The sequence below is a fragment of the Oncorhynchus nerka genome, linkage group LG12 (genome assembly GCF_034236695.1).
Source record: "Oncorhynchus nerka isolate Pitt River linkage group LG12, Oner_Uvic_2.0, whole genome shotgun sequence".
In the NCBI taxonomy this organism is placed as follows: Eukaryota; Metazoa; Chordata; class Actinopteri; order Salmoniformes; family Salmonidae; genus Oncorhynchus; species Oncorhynchus nerka.
In genome coordinates this window covers 31,222,579-31,243,389 of record NC_088407.1, presented here as the reverse complement: position 1 = coordinate 31,243,389, position 20,811 = coordinate 31,222,579, and the positions used below count along the sequence as shown (strand labels likewise).

General features: G+C 41.5%; 1 pseudogene; it reads left to right on the top strand.

Moving 5' to 3' along the window:
* The first annotated feature begins 5,691 nt into the window (after positions 1–5,691).
* LOC135574170 (5-hydroxytryptamine receptor 3A-like) lies at positions 5,692–14,383 on the top strand (annotated as a pseudogene).
* The last annotated feature ends 6,428 nt before the right edge of the window (positions 14,384–20,811 follow it).

Genomic DNA, 20,811 nt, shown 5'->3' with positions numbered 1-20,811 from the left:
ACCAAATGTTTGATGTATTATAATAATTCATTATGCTTATGTTGTATGAATAGAAGGGGAGGGGTTTTACGACCTTTACTGACATTTATAGGGTCCTAGACTACAGATTAACAATACATATACATTATGAGGTTTAATATTGTTCCACAGTACTTTTCTAGTCTGTCTGAGAAATGTGTGACTGTGAAGACAGAACTCTGCAGGGGAGTGTAAGAGATTAGTCAGACATTCCACTATAAATCAACATGGACATTTACTGCTAAGCTTTTAGATAGCTATATAAACAAGAGTTTTCGTGTTGAGTAGGCATGGTTTTGGTCTCAAAAGTAGAAGATAATGACGTAGGCAGTGACATCACTAAGGCTGGACTTCAGGTTTAATAAAATAACTTGGGACCTTTTCTTTGATGCAGAACTTACTCGGAAACATGCGTTATGTTCCTGTTGTCAACTTCTGTCTGCAATTGCATTAATAAAGTTTTTTGAATTATTTAATTAAAGATATTGTCATAATGCTAATTTCACCAATGAGCCAATGATTGACAAGGAACAAAGAAACGTACCCCAACAATTCCATGACTTGAAAAAGCAATAATATCTGCCTGGTTCTTCATTTGTATTTTATTTGCAGCTTCGTTCTGCTCTGTGAGCTTATGGAGTACACTGGGATTCTAATCATCTCATCCTATCCACAATAATGACCTCAAGGGTAAGTAAGGGCATAGTCTCCAAACTATAAATATTTCTACAAACCAACATATTACCAATCTATTAAAAATGGAATGAAGATATACCAGTAGTAGATATTAACTGGAGTACCGTCTAATACATTCTCAATCAAGAAACCTGATTACCAAATGACCCACTACAATTTTGCCCGTATGAGTTATCCGACTCAAAAACATTTTTTTCCAGATAAACTCAACCTCTGTCTGTATGCTCTGCCCCCAGGGTACTCCTGGCACATGTATTCATATGGTCTAAGATTGCCAAAAGGAGAACCTCTAGGCAATCTGTGGCTTCATCATTATCAGGCATTTTGCCTAAACCCATTGCATGTCTGCCCAAAGTGCTGCTGCTTAATTATGACCCTTCACTGAACTTAACATACAGGCAGAGGATAATTTTTCCTACAGGCCTAACACCTAACAGCAGCCAAGAGAATGGTTGCCCAACTAACCATCAATCGCTAGCCTGCATGGTGCAAAATCATAGAATATGAACCTTTGGGTCTTTTCTATAAACTAGGATAACAGTGAGGATTTTCTACACTGGAAAACTTGTTACAGCAGTTGATAATAATCTGCCAATATAATATGTTTAACAATGTACCTGGTAGAAAATAGCACGTCATGCAATGCACGGCTCACCATCAAACTATGCACTCACGCACTGTACAACATATACAACCCCCCCCCCCCCCTTATTCCTTATTCTTAAGTGCATGAAAAAGTACCTGAAAGTTCTTGAATCTGACCTGTCAATATCTGTATGAACCCTGCTTAACGGATGTATAGTCTTAAATCTATGTTATTTATTGGCTAAAGTTAGGGACCAATTTGCATATATTCACTTTTAGTCCTCTAAAAACATGTGGAACTGCATGTAAATCATTTTTATTTCAAACCATTTTCAAATGTTGTTCCCAATGTCACACACATTGTCCCCGTTATATATAGAAATACCCATATATGGACTACAACTCTTAGCAGTGTCATGACGTTGGCGTCTTTGAGTATAGCAACCCCATCCCCCTCTCCCTGCCTCCCCCCCATTGCCTCCTTCAACTAGGCTGCTGTGGTCAGAGGTCGTAAATTCCTGAGAAGACCTCATGGACACAGTTATAGAGAGTCGTTTTTCATGGAGACAAAGGAAATCCTTCCACCTCACAGAACTTGAGGTACGAACAAATTTCATGTTCCAGAGAAAGTGTAAAAGATCAGTGAAGAATCCAGCTACGAACTGGTCCATTTGTCATAACTTGGGAAGCTCAAGAGAGATGGTGTGGCAACATTACCATAACGCTGTTTATATATTAGCCTCAGATATGAGGTTTACATCTAATTGTTGTATAATATGAATTAGTGAGTATGATACTGTTTGTATAATTGTGTAATATGATTGTGGACTGTTTAATGAAGAAAAATACAATTCCCTTTTGATTCAAACTAAATCAGAGGACTGCCCCTGAGCTCAGTTAGGGTCAGAGATCCTGGGATGCCCCCGTCGGCCCTTCCGAATAAAACTCCCACTCTGGTTTTTGATCAGCAGACCATGTTTTTCTCCATTAGGGGAGGACAAAGGTTGGAGACCAAGCTTACCTCAATTACGAGATGGCTAAAGGTGTAGACCATTGCTGAATCTTTTTAACCATACCACGTGGTTAAACTCTTAGACTATCGATACCGACAGAATAAGAACAAGTATTTGATACTAATTACTAGTCTGCAGCTAGGAATTCGGTATCATTGAATGTGAAGAACGACAACCGCCGAAACATCCATTCTATAACGAATGTCACTTTGAACTATCCCCTCTAACCAAACGGAGAGAGAGAGGGAGCGAGACGGACAATTCTACAAAATAAATACTTTTCACCAGCGACCAAGATGACACACTGAGCGTAAATATATATATTGATTGCAATTGTTCCCGAATGAGTGAGCGTTCATGTGTAAAGGATTAGCATTTTAATTGTTATAATTAACTCTGTAGTGACTTCTTGGTCAACCCCCTCCCCATTTCCCCTTTGTCTAACAAACCGCCATGCCGGTTCAGCCCACCAAGGCACATTCTCCTATCATTTCATGTAACCACATTTACCAAGTTTGTTTGTTTGTTTATGCATTTCTTTGAATTACTTAGTTAGTAATAAATAAATGATTTAAGACAATTGATGTATGGATGACTCCTAGTGAAGAAGACTGGGTTCGTGCAGATAACGAACAATTTACGATGTTTGGAATCAGACTAACGTGAGGTAAAATAAATAAATCATTAACCAGAAGACTATTGATCAGATATTAAAATATCTGAAAGGTTATATTGGGAAATTATAACTTTGTAATCTGAATACTTTCCTTGGTGCCCCAACTTCCTAGTTAATTACAGTTACATGATTATTCAGTTTAATCGAGTAACTAATTACAGAGAATTAGTCTTCAGTTTAATGATAGTAAAGACACGACAGCAGGATAAAATGATTACTTTATATGTACTTAAGCAGGTCCTGTGGGTGGGAAGGGGAGAGGGTGGGGGAATAAATGTATATTTGTGTAATGTCTGTTGGTTTGTGTATTTTTTTTTGTCTTGTCAACTAAAAAATTCCTTGTGTTTGCAATACTTTCTACAAAACCTCCCATTTCATTTCTAGTACCTGAGAGAGATGCTGAGATCAGTCTGGTGAAGGTTGCAAACAAGAAGGACCTTGAAGGAAACCCCCGCCTGTTGCAGCGGATCCTGGATGTGCGTAACGTACAGTACGGCAGAAATTGTTCTTTGCTAACGTGAGATCAAATCAAAGCTGCATTTATATAGAACATTTCAGACATGAATGCAACGCCCCATTACCCCACCATTGTGACCTGTACGCTCTCGTTGGTTGGCCCTCGCTTCATATTCGTCGCCAGACCCACTGGCTCCAGGTCATCTACAAGTCCATGCTAGGTAAAGCTCCGCCTTATCTCAGTTCACTGGTCACGATGGCAACACCCATCCGTAGCACGCGCTCCAGCAGGTGTATCTCACTGATCATCCCTAAAGCCAACACCTCATTTGGCCGCCTTTCTTTCCAGTACTCTGCTGCCTGTGACTGGAACGAACTGCAAAAATCGCTGAAGTTGGAGACTTTTATCTCCCTCACCAACTTCAAACATCAGCTATCCGAGCAGCTAACCGATCGCTGCAGCTGTACATAGTCTATTGGTAAACAGCCCACCCATTTTCACCTACCTCATTCCCATACTGTTTTTATACTGTTTTTTATTTATTTACTTTTCTGCTCTTTTGCACACCAATATCTCTACCTGTACATGACCATCTGATCATTTATCACTCCAGTGTTAATCTGCAAAATTGTATTATTCGCCTACCTCCTCATGCCTTTTGCACACATTGTATATAGACTGCCCATTTTTTCTACTGTGTTATTGACTTGTTAATTGTTTACTCCATGTGTAACTCTGTGTTGTCTGTTCACACTGCTATGCTTTATCTTGGCCAGGTCGCAGTTGCAAATGAGAACTTGTTCTCAACTAGCCTACCTGGTTAAATAAAGGTGAAATAAAAAATAAAAAAATTAAAACAGTGCAGACACTTTAAAACCAGTGTAATGTGTGCTCTCCGTCTGGTCTTTGTCAACACCCGTGCTGCGGCATTCTGTATGTTTTACGGTTGACCAATGGCTTTCTTGGGTAGACCAGACAGGAGAGCATTGCAGTAGTCAAGCCTGCTTGTAGTAAAAGCATGGATGAGTCTCCCTGTATCAGCCCGAGAGAGAAATGGCCGCACATTGGCAATGTTCCTCAGGTGGTAAAAAGCTATTTTGGTCTCATTCCCAATGTGTGATTTGAAATTGAGTTCGGAATCTAAAATGACACCTAGGCTTTTTACCTGGTGTTTAATCTTTTTTTGCCCGTGAATTAAAACGTGCTGCCAGATTCTCTCTCTGTGCTTTGGCTCCAATAATAATGACCTTGTATTAATTTAGCTGGAGGAAGTTGTGAGCCATCCAAGTATTTTAAATCCCTGACTAATACAGTCTAATAATTTGTGTGGAGCTAAAATCATCTGGTGACATGGAAATGTAAAGTTGTGAATCTTCTGCATAGCAGTACAAATCAACGCTGTGCTTTCTGATAACGCTGCCAAGGTGTAATATACAGTATATAAACCGGACCCAAAATCGAACCTTGTGGAAAGGCACATGTGATATCTATTTTTTCTGAGTTATGTTCAACAAGAGTGACAAAAAACTCTTGACCGGTTAAATAGGTCCTAAACCAATTTAGAACTGGACCAGAGAGGCCAACACACCTCTCCAGTCTGTTCAGAAGGACATCTTAGTCAATAGTGTTGAATGCAGCACTTAATAAATCCAAGGACAGAGAGCTGTTTAGCATCTGTGTTGGCTCTAAGACCATTTACCACTTTAACTAAGGCTGTCTCTGTGCCGCGGCGGGCACGAAAACCAGATTGGATTTCCTTTTTTAACTTAAAAAATGATTTTGCTGTTTGAAAACCAATTTGGCTGAAGAATGGAAGGTTGGAAATTGGCCGATGTGACAAGAAGAAGCCTGGGTAATTGGAGAGAGTGGGCAGATGATTTGACCCAAGTAGTGCTTAACATACACTTTTTCCCCTGTGATATAAAGAAAACAACCTTTATTATACATTTATGACATTTTGTCTGCAATCTATGGGTTAGTTAAACTTCTCTGTAATACAATTTTCTAACGCACATATTCTTCTCTCTTATATCAAACCACAAATGCAGTGGTGTTGAACATGAGGTGAGATGAGGCTACTGATCACAAGCTGCTCCTCTCAGCTCTAGGTTAGGAGCAGACCCTCACTGAATCCAATCTTTGTCGTTCAGTACTGGGGCTTTACCCTAGGCAATAGGCGGAACTACACATTTGAACCAGAATGGATATTTTTTATTACTCTGTTCCTCTGACAAAAGTAATGAAAAATGATGGTGTTGACTGAGTCATGCGCACTAGCAATACACTCACACACATAAAAAAACGCAGCCCTGCCACTTGGACCCCACTCTGTGAGCCTGCACACACAGCAATGATGATCGCTCTATGGCTTCTGTATTCACTGGCTCTGATGGGTGAGTTCTCAAGGTGGTTCAATTAGCCATTTTCCGCATGATGAGTAACCTTGCTTGAGACCTGTAGACATACGTTAGCTCCCGGAGCTAATGCCTTGCACAGTCGTGAGTTGCACAGTGTACACTTGGTTGATGAGAGGAAGTTAACCGGTCCTGTTTGCCATTATTATGGTACCCAGCATAATGTCTAATATGGGACCTCATCTCCTTAGCAGGTGGCGTCTCAAGTATGAGCAATTGTTCCTATCATCGTCTTCTAGATCACCTGGGTCTGTCACAGAAAAGTGAGAGTTTATCAAATGTGCGGCCGGTGTGGAACTGGACAACACCTACGTCGGTTATGGTGGACACTTATCTATATGGTATTTTGGATGTGGTAAGTGTTTTTAGCTCCCTGCAGTTTACAGATTCAGATCGAACTTTCAACACTGTCTGTTGTTTGATATTCCTTGTGGATTGACCACTGACTGATACATTCATGCACGCTTTGTCCTGTATGTTAATAGACATCTCCTACCATTTCATTCGCTCTTCCGACTGTCCGTCAACTCCTAGCCAAACCTCGTGTCACAGCCACTGACAAAGCACATGCCTGCAATCCTTACATCGTAGCGCAGCAGAAGAGTGGTTTCATCACTATCAATTTATAGTCATTCATTTCAAACAATTCACAGATTTTAAACCATGTCATGGACAATATATTTGAGATGAAAGGCGAGTTCCTAATGAGTTCAGGAAGCCAAGATAGAGCTCTGTGCGACATTCACAGCGATGGGGGCAAAAGTTTTGATCAAGAGACCTTTCGAAAATATGCACATTTTCTCTAACACTAAAACATACAAATATGTATTTTACAGTTATAAGGAAGGTGAAATCTTATTGTTAGCCCTTTTATAATTTTATCACACTATCTTTAGAAAGCATATGTCATTTTGAGCCTTTATTCATACAGTTTTGTTGAATAGGAAATACATCATATAAAATATTTCAAATTTGTATCATATTTGTACTGTGTACTTGTGCTTGTGTCCTCAAAAGTGGCTACACCTCAGCAATGTATAGCTATTTTTACCAGAAAGGTGAGATTGTAACCTTTCTTCGAGTATGCAGCATTACTAGTTATTGTTTATAGCTCTCTCATGATAAATAATTACTTTTGGGGATTCCATGGATTACATTTAGTTACATTTAACTGGTATGTTAAAGTGACTAGTACTAAACTGATTTCAGTACTTTGTAATACAGTGCACTGAATGATACCTGTGTAAGTAAATACACAATATGCACTGCATGCACTACCACACACTCCATCCAGTGTTGTCTCTGTGACATCCTTTCATTTCTGATTGTTTGCAGAATGAGAAGTCCCAAACCTTCACCTCCCATGTGATGATCTCAATGGTAAGTACAGTACAGTTAATCATGTTTTCTTTTTTGAACAGGTGTTTGAGTTGTGTGGTTGCAATATTAACAGTCTCTTGTCTCTGCTATATCTTGGCATGCATCATTCAAGAATCAAGACTATATTTCAATTGTTTGCAGTGCAATGGACATACAATGCAATATGTCTCAGGAAAGACTGTATGGGTTGGAAATACACAGTATAGAAAACAGGTTGACCCGCAACCTAGACCTTACAAGCCGTGGACACAAATTTGCACACATAAAAAGGAGGATTTCTGAAAAAAAATTTTTTTTATAAATAGCACCTAAATTGCAGCTAAAGACAGTATATACTGTAGCTATTGATAGTATACTGCATAATGAAACAATCTCTAGTAAGCTAGTGTTTTGAGGGTGGACTGACTGTGTTATTTGGCATTAATAGACTGGTTTTTACAAACAACAACTCTTTATCCAAGCTAGGGGAAAGCGCGAGGACGGCTCATGTAATGCAGGTTCAGTTAGCCTATACAGGACAGCTACCAAATCCATTGGTAGCTGATTGTCAAATTCAATTACTCAAAAATAAATCCATTATTGCCAGTGGTCTAAATCCATTACAGCCAGCGGTCTAAATCCATTACAAACAGCGGTCTAAATCCATTACAAACAGCGGTCTAAATCCATTACAGCCAGCGGTCTAAATCCATTACAGCCAGCGGTCTAAATCCATTACAGCCAGCGGTCTAAATCCATTACAGCCAGCGGGCTAAATCCATTACAGCCAGCGGTCTAAATCCATTACAGCCAGCGGTCTAAATCCATTACAAACAGCGGTCAAAATCCATTACAGCCAGCGGTCTAAATCCATTACAGCCAGCGGTCTAAATCCATTACAGCCAGCGGTCTAAATCCATTACAGCCAGCTGTCTAAATCCATTACAGCCAGCGGTCTAAATCCATTACAGCCAGCGGTCTAAATCCATTACAGCCAGCGGTCTAAATCCATTACAGCCAGCGGTCTAAATCCATTACAGCCTGCGGTCTAAATCCATTACAGCCAGCGGTCTAAATCCATTACAGCCAGCGGTCTAAATCCATTACAGCCAGCGGTCTAAATACATTACAGCCTGCGGTCTAAATCCATTACAGCCAGCGGTCTAAATCCATTACAGCCAGCGGTCTAAATACATTACAGCCAGCGGTCTAAATACATTACAGCCAGCGGTCTAAATACATTACAGCCAGCGGTCTAAAAATGCAGCATTGTGACACCGTGTATAGCTTCTTGAAATGTTAGGCTTAACCTGAGAAAATTGCGACCAAACAGACCTACTAATAAACATTTATCCATTAGCTAAAGCAAAGCCCTGGCACCATAGAAAGCCTATCATCGATTCGATAGGCATGCAGCTGCATAGACATGTTGCAACTTCAGCACCATGGACAGCGATCGACTTTGAGTGTCTGTCTGGATGACACATTCGATTATTACACAGGGACTACTTTTAACATAGAGTTGTATGGTTTGTTTAACTTTGCGATCATTGGTTTTTGTTTGGCATAGATTTTAAAGCAAAAAATATGAGCCTCAGCGTAATTCCTTTACCATGGAATTGCCCAGTAACTATAGATTATATTGATATAACGTCAATCCATCTCTAAAAGGCTGTGAATGTCTTCGTCTCATTTGACCTCTTGCTCTCCTCATGTTAGATATTGAATACTCAACCTGCCTAATCACACACAAGAACCATTCATCATCGATATGAATGTCATTGGTTCCTCATGACTCAATTGCACTCTTGACCAATAACACCATCCATTCACTGCAGTGTTATATCATGTTTTAATAAAAACACATAGGTTTAGCTTTTACCTTGGTCTGTAATGACTCAAAAATAGATTGTGGTTTTATTCACCCATGAGCTTCTTCACTCCCATGTTTTTTTACAGGGCTGGGAGAATGAACTGATATCGTGGGAACCCAATGACTGGTGTGGGATTGAGAGCGTAGCAGTTCCCAGAGACATGCTGTGGATACCAGATGTCATGATCTTAGAGGAGTGAGTACCATTCATCATAGGGATGTTGAAATTATTGATTATTATTATTGATATCATTATCACTTACAATGCCATGATGTCAAAAGTAATCGAAGTGTAGAGTACTCTAGTGAATGTCAATAATAGTGCGTGTTTGACAAGAGGTTCAATAACAAATCCAAAACATCCTTGACAATGGGCATTGGGTGTGAGAACCCCATTTCTCTGTGTGTGTTTAGCACACTGTTTCAGGGACAAGATGTACCATAGATTACATGCACTTCTATGAAAAGGCTGTTTTCACTCATAGCAATTAGAACGGATGTGTTTCCTACTGGAATCTGCTCTCTTCATAAGCGTCTTAAAAACGGCAAATATGTTTCATTGTATAGGAGAGCGTAGCTGAGTAAAGTCATTTCAGTCCACACATATCTGGAGTGTCCTGTGATGACATTGAGTCGCTATCAGACGATACTTATACAAAGGTCAATTGTTAAACCCTTACTGTGTACCGCTGTTTGTCCTGTCTAACTGTGGTCCTTTCTTTGTTTGCTGAAATCCATCATTTTTCATTCAACTTTAATTGTAGGCTGAGATTCGATTGATTTGCACATGTGCATTTGCACTGAGTCGCCATCTTAGAGCAACAGAAAGGAGAAAAATGATTTGTATTTGATGAGTTATATTAAAAAGTATGGATTTCAGCAAACAAAGAAAGGACAGCGGTATCGACTGATAGTCACTCAATGTAGGCGGTGGTACACTCCGCCGACACCCATCGCAACTCAACTCCACAGAGATGTATACTGCATATGGACAGAGTAGAGTTTACTCAGCTAGGGGAGAGCGATGTCTTGTTTGCTTTTAATGAAAAACACAATGGGCCTGACCTGCAGTCTGATATCTAATGCCAAGTTAATTTAAACTAAATCTGTTGCCCCATGATGTAATGTTAGCAAAGAAATCATTATTTAATGACAGTATGTCTCTTTAAAATAAGTCAACTCTAACTGAAGCTGAATACTGATACACTGTTGTCTGCACCCTCAGCATTTCTGATACAGGCAGTATCACATTGAGCCCCTACACAGAGGTGGCCCACTCTGGCATGGCCTATGTGACAGAAAGCCGCCGGTTGACCACCACCTGCAAGATGAATCTTTTTAAGTTCCCCTTTGACACCCAGAACTGCAGCATTACCTTTATTTCCTTTATGCTAAAAGGTACACACACACACACACACACACACACACACACACACACGCAGGAGGTATAATTGATTTTCTTTAATCCTTTTACTGATAGGTATAAAGTTGGGGCCCTTCTCCAACAGCATTATCATGAGCCAATTTTCCGAGAAGGTCATGGTTACATTGGGGGAATGGGACTTCCTGGGCATTAGGTTGTCCATGGAAAAGCTCATCTACGACAACAACATTGTTTGGGACAAGCTGGTCTACAAGGTATGCAAATCAGAGAGAGCAAGAACTTGAACAGGAATGTGTTCTCTCATGGTATTTGATCATTCTCAAAAAACATGTTCAATCCAGTAAGTTACTATTTTCCTCACAGATCAGCATACGAAGAAGGCCCCTTTTATATGTGATCAACCTCCTACTACCACTCTTGTTTTTCCTCATCCTGGACTTGGCCTCCTTTTTCATTGATGAGGCCAAGGGGGAAAAGCTGGGCTACAAAGTGACCATACTCTTGTCAATCTCTGTCTTACTGCTGATTCTCAATGACATCCTGCCTTCCACAGCAGATGACCTGCCACTCATAGGTAATAATATTAACTACCAATCGTACCATGTCAAATCTCAATCCATCTACCTCTACAAATCAAAGTTTATTTGTCAAATGCGCCGAATACAACAGGTGTAGACGTTACAGAGAAATGATTACTTACAGGTATTAGTGAACAATAGGTAAGTAAAGAAATAAAAACCACAGTAAAAAGACAGTGAAAAATAACAGTAGCGAGGCTATATACAGTAGCGAGGCTATATACAGTAGCGAGGCTATATACAGTAGTGAGGCTATATAGAGTAGCGAGGCTATATACAGTAGCGAGGCTATATACAGTAGCGAGGCTATATACAGTAGCGAGGCTATAACAGTAGCGATGCTATAACAGTAGCGAGGCTATATACAGTAGTGAGGCTATAACAGTAGCGAGGCTATATACAGTAGCGAGGCTATATACAGTAGCGAGGCTATATACAGTAGCGAGGCTATAACAGTAGCGAGGCTACATACAGACGCCGGTTAGTCGGGCTGACTGAGGTAGTATGTACATGTAGATATGGTTAAAGTGAATATGCATATATGATAAACAGAGAGTAGCAGTAGCGTAAAAGAGGGGTTGGCGGGTGGTGGGTGGCGGGTGGCGGGACACAATGCAGCTAGCTCGGTTAGCCAATGTGCGGGAGCACTGGTTGGTCCAGCCAATTGAGGTATTATGTACATGAATTTACACACAATGCAAATAGTCCGGGTAGCCATTTGATTACCTGTTCAGGAGTCTTATGGCTTGAGGGTAGAAACTGTTGAGAAGCCATTTTGTCCTAGACTTGGCACTCCGGTACCACTTGCCATGCGGTAGTAGAGAGAACAGTCTATGACTGGGGTGGCTGAGGTCTTTCACAATTTTTAGGGTCTTCCTCTGACACCGCCTGGTGTAGAGGTCCTGGATGGCAGGCAGCTTAGCCCCAGTGATGTACTGGGCCGTACGCACTACCCTCTGTAGTGCCTTGCGGTCGGAGGCTGAGCAAATGCTGTACCAGGCAGTGATGCAACCAGTCAAGATGATCTTGATGTTGCAGCTGTAGAACCTTTTGAGGATCTGAGGACCAATGCCAAATCTTTTTAGTTTCCTGAGGGGGAATAAGTTTTGTCGTGCCCTCTTCACGACTGTCTTGGTGTGGTTGGACCGTTCTAGTTTGTTGGAGATGTGGACACCAAGGAACTTGCTCCACTACAGCCCCGTCGATGAGAATGGGGGCGTGCTCAGTCCTCCTTTTCCTGTAATCCCCAATCATCTCCTTAGTCTTGGTTACTTTGAGGGATAGGTTGTTATTCTGGCACCACCCGGCCAGGTCTTTGACCTCCTCCCTATAGGCTGTCTCACTGTTGTCGGTGATCAGGCCTACCACTGTTGTGTAGTCTGCAAACTTAATGATGGTGTTGGAGTCGTGCCAGGCCATGCAGTCGTGGATGAACAGGGAGTACAGGAGGGGACTGAGCACGCATTCTCACATAGATGTCCCTTTTGTCCAGGTGGTAAAGGGCAGTGTGGAGTGAAATAGAGATTGTGTCATCTGTTTGGGTGATGCAAATTGGAGTGGTTTCTGGGATAATGGTGTTGATGTGAGCCATTATCAGCCTTTCAAAGCACTCCATGGCTACGGACGTGAGTGCTACGGGTCTGTAATCATTTAAGCAGGTTGCCTTCATGTTCTTGGGCACAGGGACTATGGTGGTCTGCTTGAAACATGTTGGTATTACAGACTCAATCAGGGACATGTTGAAAATGTCAGTGAAGACTCTTGCCAGTTGGTCAGCACATGCCCAGAGCATACGTCCTGGTAATCCGTCTCGCCCTGCGGCCTGGTGAATGTTGACCTGTTTAAAGGTCTTACTCACGTAGGCTACGTGATCACACAGTCGTCCAGAACAGCTGATGCTCTCATGCATGCCTCAGTGTTGCTTGCCTCGAAGCGAGCATAGAAGTGATTTAGTTTGTCTGGTAGGCTCATGTCACTGGGCAGCTCGCGGCTGTGCTTCCCTTTGTGTCTATAATAGTTTGCAAGCCCTGCCACATAAGACGAGAGTCGGAGCCGGTGTAGTAGGATTCAATCTTAGCCCTGTATTGACGCTTTACCTGTTTTATGATTCGTCGGAGTGCATAGCAGGATTTCTTATAAGCTTCCGGGTTAGAGTCCTGCACCTTGAAAGCGGCAGCTCTACCCTTTAGCTCAGTGCGAATGTTGCCTGTAATCCATGGCTTCTGGTTGGGGTATGTCAGTACAGTCACTGTGGGGACAACATCCTTGATATACTTATTGATAAAGCCAGTGACTGATGTGGTGTACTCCTCAATGCCATCGGAGGAATCCCGGAACATGTTCCAGTCTGTGATAGCACAACAGTGGACAGTGACCAATAGATCCTAGCTAAGCTAAAACTGTTTTGCAAGGCTAATGTTTTCTAATGAACTGTTTGATCATGGCTAAGCTGTTAGCACTTCATGTTATTTTGTACCGTAAATGGTCAAGTCTGGTCATCTGGGGCCACAATTGACATTTTGTTGATAAAAAGAACATGTCAAGCAGTTACGTGATTATAGGAACACATCTCTATCAGTTTATGATAACATAAGCCCGCTGCGCACAGTATCATGTAACACTGTTAAACACAAGCCCACAATAAACCTGCAATTTTGTTATTAAGGATAGGAAATGTACAATGTGAAGTCTTCATCTCATCTTCACATCATTTGTCCTCCATCTCCAGCTCTTTACTGCATCGTAATCTTTGCCCTCACGGGCCTCAGTCTCCTGGAGACCATGCTGGTGAGCTTCCTGATTGATATGGACAGCAGGGTTGATCACGACATCCAGACCTCTCCTAAGACCCGTGAGGAGACTCCGGAAGAGACCGAATGCCAAAGAGGTGAAATCTCTCGTTGTTTTGTCATCCTCATAAGAGTGTTCATTCTTGGGTAAACGCCATGTTGATTCTAGGAGGGGAGGAAGGGGATTGTTCATGATGCTCAAGATCTTTCCTTGTTTCTATGTTTCTAAGTACTTGCTACAAAACCTCCCATTGTCCTCCTAGAGTCTCAGAGAGATGCTGAGATCAGCCTGGTGAAGGTTGAGGACATTCCAAACAAGGACCTTAATGGAGACTGGCTGAGCAATCCCCGCCTACTGCAGCGGATCCTAGAGGTGCGGAACATACGGCAGAAATGGTTTTTTGCTCGCGTGAGATGTGACAAGAAAAAGCCTGGGTACTGGGAGAGAGTGGGCCGACAAATTGACCAGGCTTACTTTTGCCTTTATCTCATCACCACCATTGGTTTTCTGGTATTCACTTATCATCAGTGGCTTCATTAGTTTTGCACTTTATACGGTGTGTGTAGATCATATGTCTTGGCGCTCGAGGCCCCCCGTCTGCTATCTGCCTATATTCTAAATATATATTTAGCTTTTAGCTATACTCACATGCCTTGTGTTTGACCTTACATTTTTACATTACTTGACTCATGTGATCTTCTTCTTCTTTCAAATTGGTTGTACATGGTGTCTGTATCTGTAGAGTTGTCCTTCATGATATTACTTTGTGGTTGAGTTTACAGATAGTAAATAAACTGCTAGTTTGCTTTGCTCATGTGTTCACTGTCTTTCATAAGAAAATAAATCCCCCAAAACCAAAGTAGTGCTTAACATACACTTTTTCCCATGATATCAGGAAAACAACCTTTATTCTACATTTAGGACATTTTGTCCGCAATCTATGGGTTACTAAACCTATCTGTAACACAATTTTTTAAAGCACATTCTTCTGTTCATGAGTAAATATTCAGAACACTATAAAAAAATATAAAAAATGTTCCTTTTATCCTTTCGTAAAATACACGGTTTATTTAAATATTTGATAGAATATGTATCTTTACATGCTTTATAATAGATGCAACATTATTATAATGTGTGTGTGTCTCGGTGTGTAAGCATTTGTTTGAGTTCAAACCACAAACTCATCAGTGGTGTTAAAGGAAGTATATATGAAACAAGGGGTCATGGAGAAGGAAACCCTTCACTAGGTACCATAGTACTGTTTTTTCACTCTATTTATGAACATATTATCGCAAAAAAAAAGTAACAATATTAATTTTAAACAAACGGTTTGTGAAGTACTTTTTGAAAGTTCTGGATGTTTGGTGTTCTGAAACAATGGAATTTGACGTCAGTAGGGGAACCAGTCAAGCAACTGCAGCATACAAGCTCTGGAGCAATGTGCTATGGAGAGAGCCTTCTATCAGTGTAGATCAAAGGTGAGACAGATGTAATTTTTTATCATTTACCTTAACCTGTACACTGAGTGTACAAAACATTAGGAACACCTGCTCTTTCCATGACAAACTGACCAGGTGAAAGCTATGATCCCTTATTGATGTCAATCCCCTTCAATCAGTGTTGATGAAGGGGAGAAGACCGTTTAAAGAAGGATTTTTAAGCCTTGAGACAATTAAGACATGGATTGTGTATGTGTGCCATTCGGAGGGTGAATGGGCAAGATAAAAGATTTAAGGGCCTTTAAAACGGGGTATGGTAGTAGGTGCCAGGCACACCGGTTTGAGTGTGTCAAGAACTGCAATGCTGCTGGGGTTTTTACACTCAACAGTTTCCTGTGTGTTCCAAGAATGGTTCACCATTTAAAGGTTATTCAGCCAACTTGACACTACTGTGGGAAGCATTGGAGTCAACATGGGCCAGTATTCCTGTGGAACGCTTTCGACACCTTGTCGAATCCATGACCCTACGAATTGAGGCAGTTCTGGGGGCAAAAGGGGGTGCAACTCAATATTAGGCAGGTGCTCCTAATGTGTACACTCAGTGTATATTTAAGAAATAATGCACAAGGGGGTGTGTTATATGGCCAATTTACCACGGCCAAGGGCTGTTAGGCGCAATGCCTTATTGCTATTATAAACTGGTTACTAATGTAATTAGAGCAGTAACAAGAAATGATTTGTCATACCCATGGTATACGGTCTGTTATACCACAGCTGTCAGCCAATCAGCGTTCAGGGCCCGAACCACTCAGTGTATATTTAAATCTGTACAGTATATGGAAACACTAACACAATAGAGTGGGATATCCCCTGGAAGAGTGCGTAGAAGGCTTTAATACTGAGAGGTACGCAATTTACAGATTTTGTTTTGTGTTCGCTGGTGGCATCTGAACTGATCCAGAAACTTGATAACAAAAAGAAGCCCTACCCTGAGAACATGTTGGGGTTACTACGCTTCATACACAACCTCCATGAGCACTAGTAAGACACATGTTTTCTCAGTACTAAAAGTTGTCCCTCTCTTACCATTGAAGGAGGCTTAGTGTTTCTTTCTCCTTCTGCAGTGCTGAGGATACAGGTGTTGACCTGATGATGACCTTCCCTGATCTCTTCCAGACTGGTCTCAGACTAGAGATCACATGGTACTCAAATTAGTATAATATTTTATGACTGGTATGGTTACATAAGATGTAAGGTTATTTAAGGCAAAAAAAATGACAGGAGTGCGATTGGTCAGGGTGGATGGGTAAGTGTGTAACGCAAATGTCTAGTAACCCGAAGGTTGCGTATTCAAATCTCATCACGGACAACTTTAACATTTTTGCCACTTTGCAACTACTTTGCATGTTAGCTAACCCTTCCCCTAACCATAAGCTTGACTCGTTTAGCTAACCCTTCCCATAACCATAATGCTTTGAACTCCTAACCTTAACCCCTAGTGCTAGCCACAACAAATTGCTCATTCGTAACATATACACTACCAGGAACACCTACTCATTTTTCTTGATGGTAGAATAGCACATATTGAATCATGTAGTAAACAACAAAGTGTTTAACAAATCAAAATATATTTGAGATTTGAGATTCTTCAAAAAGCCACCCTTTGCCTTGATGAGAGCTTTGCAAACTCTTGGAATTCTCTCAACCAGCTTCATGAGGTAGTCACCTGGAATGCATTTCAATTAACAGGTGTGCCTTGTGTTGTGACAAGGTAGGGGGATATACAGAAGATATCGCTATTAAGTAAAAGACTAAGTCCATATTATGGCAAGAACAGATCAAATAAACAAAGAGAAACGACAGTCCATCATTACTTTAAGACATGAAGGTCAGTCAATACAAAAAATGTCAAGAACTTTGAAAGTTTCTTCAAGTGCAGTCGCAAAAACCATCAAGCGCTATGATGAAACTGGCTCACATGTGGACCACCACAGGAAAGTAAGACCCAGAGTTACCTCTGCTGCAGAGGATAAGTTCATTAGAGTTACCAGCTCCTCAGTAATTGCAGCCCAAATAAATGCTTTACAGAGTTCAAGTAACAGACACATCTCAACATCAACTATTCAGAGGAGACTGTGTGAATCAGGCCTTAATGGTTGAATTAATGCAAAAAAACACTAAAGGACACCATTAAGAAGAAGAGACTTGCTCGTGCCAAAAAACACGAGCAATAGACATTAGATCGGTGGAAATTTGTCCTTTGGTCTGGAGTCCAAATTGGAGATGTTTGGGTCTAACTGTTGTTTCTTTGTGAGACGCATTGTGGGTGCGCAGATGATCTCCCACCGTGAGGCATGGAGGAGGAGGTGTTATGGTGTGGGGGTGCTTTGCTAGTGACACTGTCTGTGATTTATTTAGAATTCAAGGCACACTTAACCAGCATGGCTACCACCGCATTCTGCAGCGATACACCATCCCATCTGGTTTGGGCTTAGTGGGAGTATCATTTGTTTTTCAACAGGACAATGACCCAACACACATCCAGGCTGTGTAAGGGCTGTTTTACCAAGAACGAGAGTAATGGAGTGCTGCATCAGATGACCTGGTCTCCACAGTGCCCCGACCTCAACCAAATTGAGATTGTTTGGGGTGAGTCAGACCGCAGAGTGAAGGAAAAGCAGCCAACAAGTGCTCAGCATATGTGTGAACTGATGGACATCCACAAATTAATACAGATAATTTGAAACGTAACATATCACACTAAATGGAGTGTCTCAGATTTACATACAGAATAATACAAAATGCTCAGAGACTACGTTGTCTTTTCTGATGCGTCTATATGTTTACCAAGAAACAAGGCTGCAATTCAAAGGTCAGATTTTTTACAATGAACTATTGTCGTACTTTTAACTTTTTGTAAGTAGAGCCAGTGATCTGTCTAAAGGACATTATGCTATATTTTCACTGATAGAGTTAATATCCATATGATTTTTAGAAATCAAATATCTTACATGGTAAATCCTATCTATCATGGGAGTTCATATAAAATACTGTATGATTTTGTTTCGCATTTGAATGTAATCCTCATGAGGCTATTGTTCATTTGTTTCAGTTTACTTATGAAAGCAATGAGTTTGATATGATAGCGATGACTTTATTGTTCATAGAGTTCATACTCAATCATGAGCTCAATACGGAAGTGGTCTGAAGCAGATGCTAAACTACAGGACTGTTACACTAGCACAGACTGGAATATGTTCAGGGATTCATCCAATGGCATTGACGAGTTTACCCCATCAGTCACCGACTTCATTAATAAGTGAATCGACAACGTCCCCACAGTGACCGTACGTACATATCCAAACCAGAAGCCATGGATTATAGGTAGCATTTCAAGGAGGCGGACACTAATCCGACGATCCATCAAACAGGCAAAGCATCAATAAAGGACCAAGTTCAAATCCTACTACACCGGCTCGGACGCTCGTCAGAAGTGGCAGGGCTTGCAAACTATCATGGATTACAAAGGGAAACCCAGCCGATAGCTGTCGAGTGAGGTGAACCTACCAGACAAGCTAAATGCCTTCTATGCTCACTTCGAGGCTAGCAAAACCAGCATGAGAGGACCAGCTGTTCTGGACGACTGTCTGATCATGCTCGCCATAGTCGATGTGAGTAAGACCTTTAAACAGGTTAACATTCACAAGGCCGCAGGGCCAGAAGGATTACCAGGATGTGTACTTGGAGCATGCGCTGACTAGCTGGCAAGTGTTTTCACTGACATTTTCAACCTCTCTCTCTGAGCCAGTCTGTAATATCTACATGTTTCAACCAGACCACCATAGACCCTCAACTAAAGAACACCAAGGTAACCTGTCTAAATGAATATTACCCCGTATCTGAAGACATGAAATGCTTTGAAAGGCTGGTCATGGCTCACATCAACACCATCACGCAAGACACCCTGGACCCACCCCAATTTGCCCAACAGGTCCACAGATGACATAATCTCTACTGCACTCCACACTGTCCTTTCCACCTGGACAAAAGGAACACCTAAGTAAGGATGCTGTTCAGTGACTACAGCTCAGCGCTCAGTCTCAGCTGAGGGAAAGAGCAGCAGACTGAGGGTCCGCCTCTCAACATCACTCTCTCCCTGTCCTCCACTGACACTAACCAAAAAGGATGCACCGCCTCAAGCACAAATTCATGTTGTTTCTCCTGTGAACAGAGACAGTGAAATATTAAAAAAGACCCAAGGCACTAACAATAACAACACAAGTCTATAGATATACTTCCTACTCATTCATTACTCCTACACAGCTTGTTTGTAGCGCTGAGTGGAAAAAGGTGGAACGGGAATTTTATGGCTGATAAAAGTGTTGAATGCAAAGTGTTGACAGTGCTGAGTAAGAACGTAAACATGAACTCATAAAAACAGCAGCTCTTTGCTGTATTCACTGTAAGTCTCTTTCTAGTGATGGTTCTATAATTTTTGAATCTTACAGTATCAATGTTGCTGTAACTTTCTTTAACGCCTGCTAATTTAATGCAGATATCATAATCTGAGCCATCCAATTGGCCGGCGGTATGACCATAGTGCACTTGATCTACTCTCTGGGCCCCGAGTTTGTACCTTCAGAAAGATTAAATGGTTAAAAATGGCAACAATTCGCCAAACCCGGCTCACATGGCAGCTGAATCGGGTGCACCTACTGTCAACAGCCTGAGACAAATCAAACAAAATAGTGTAATGAAACGGCAGGGAGCAGGTCTTGAACCCTCGACCTTCGAGCCCGAGGTCCGGCGCACTATCGACTGTGCCGCAAAAGCATGCTCAAGCGGCAGTCGATTTCCGAGCTTATAAACACAGGGTCGTTACAATAGGAACACAAGGCTTTATTTTTTTTATTTTTTTTTACAGAAATGGGTACCAGTACTGAGTCAATGTGCAGGGGTACGAGGTAATTGAGGTAGATATGTACATATAGGTAGGAATAAAGTGGCTAGGTAACAGGATCGATAATAAACAGTAACAGCCTCCTGAGGGAAAGAGGCGTTGTAGTGCCTTCTTCACGACTGTATTGGTGTGTGTGGACCATGATAATTGCTTAGTGATGTGGACACCGAGGAACTTGACCTGCCCCATCGATGTCGGGCTGTAGTGGTGACCACTGCTCTAGAAATTTGAGTGAAATTCAATCTTGTGCTTCTCTCTGTGGGCTGATATTTCTGCGCTGCGTGGCAGTCTCGGGCTACTGCGGGCACACAATGATTTTAGAGGGAACATTGGTGCGAGGCATTCCCATGTATACAGCCAACTTATCGTTACTCATTATGCAGGGGGAGACCGGGTGATGGTTGTAGCACTTGCAAAGCCTCCAATCAGGAGTGAGGTAGAATCATGTGATTCACTGTGCACATGTTCAGTTTAGTCCTGAACCCTCATGTGAAAAAGCAAGTCCCTGTAATAAACTCTGCAGATTCTATTGACAGATATCTGATTTTGAGGTAAGAAAGTCGTTATTT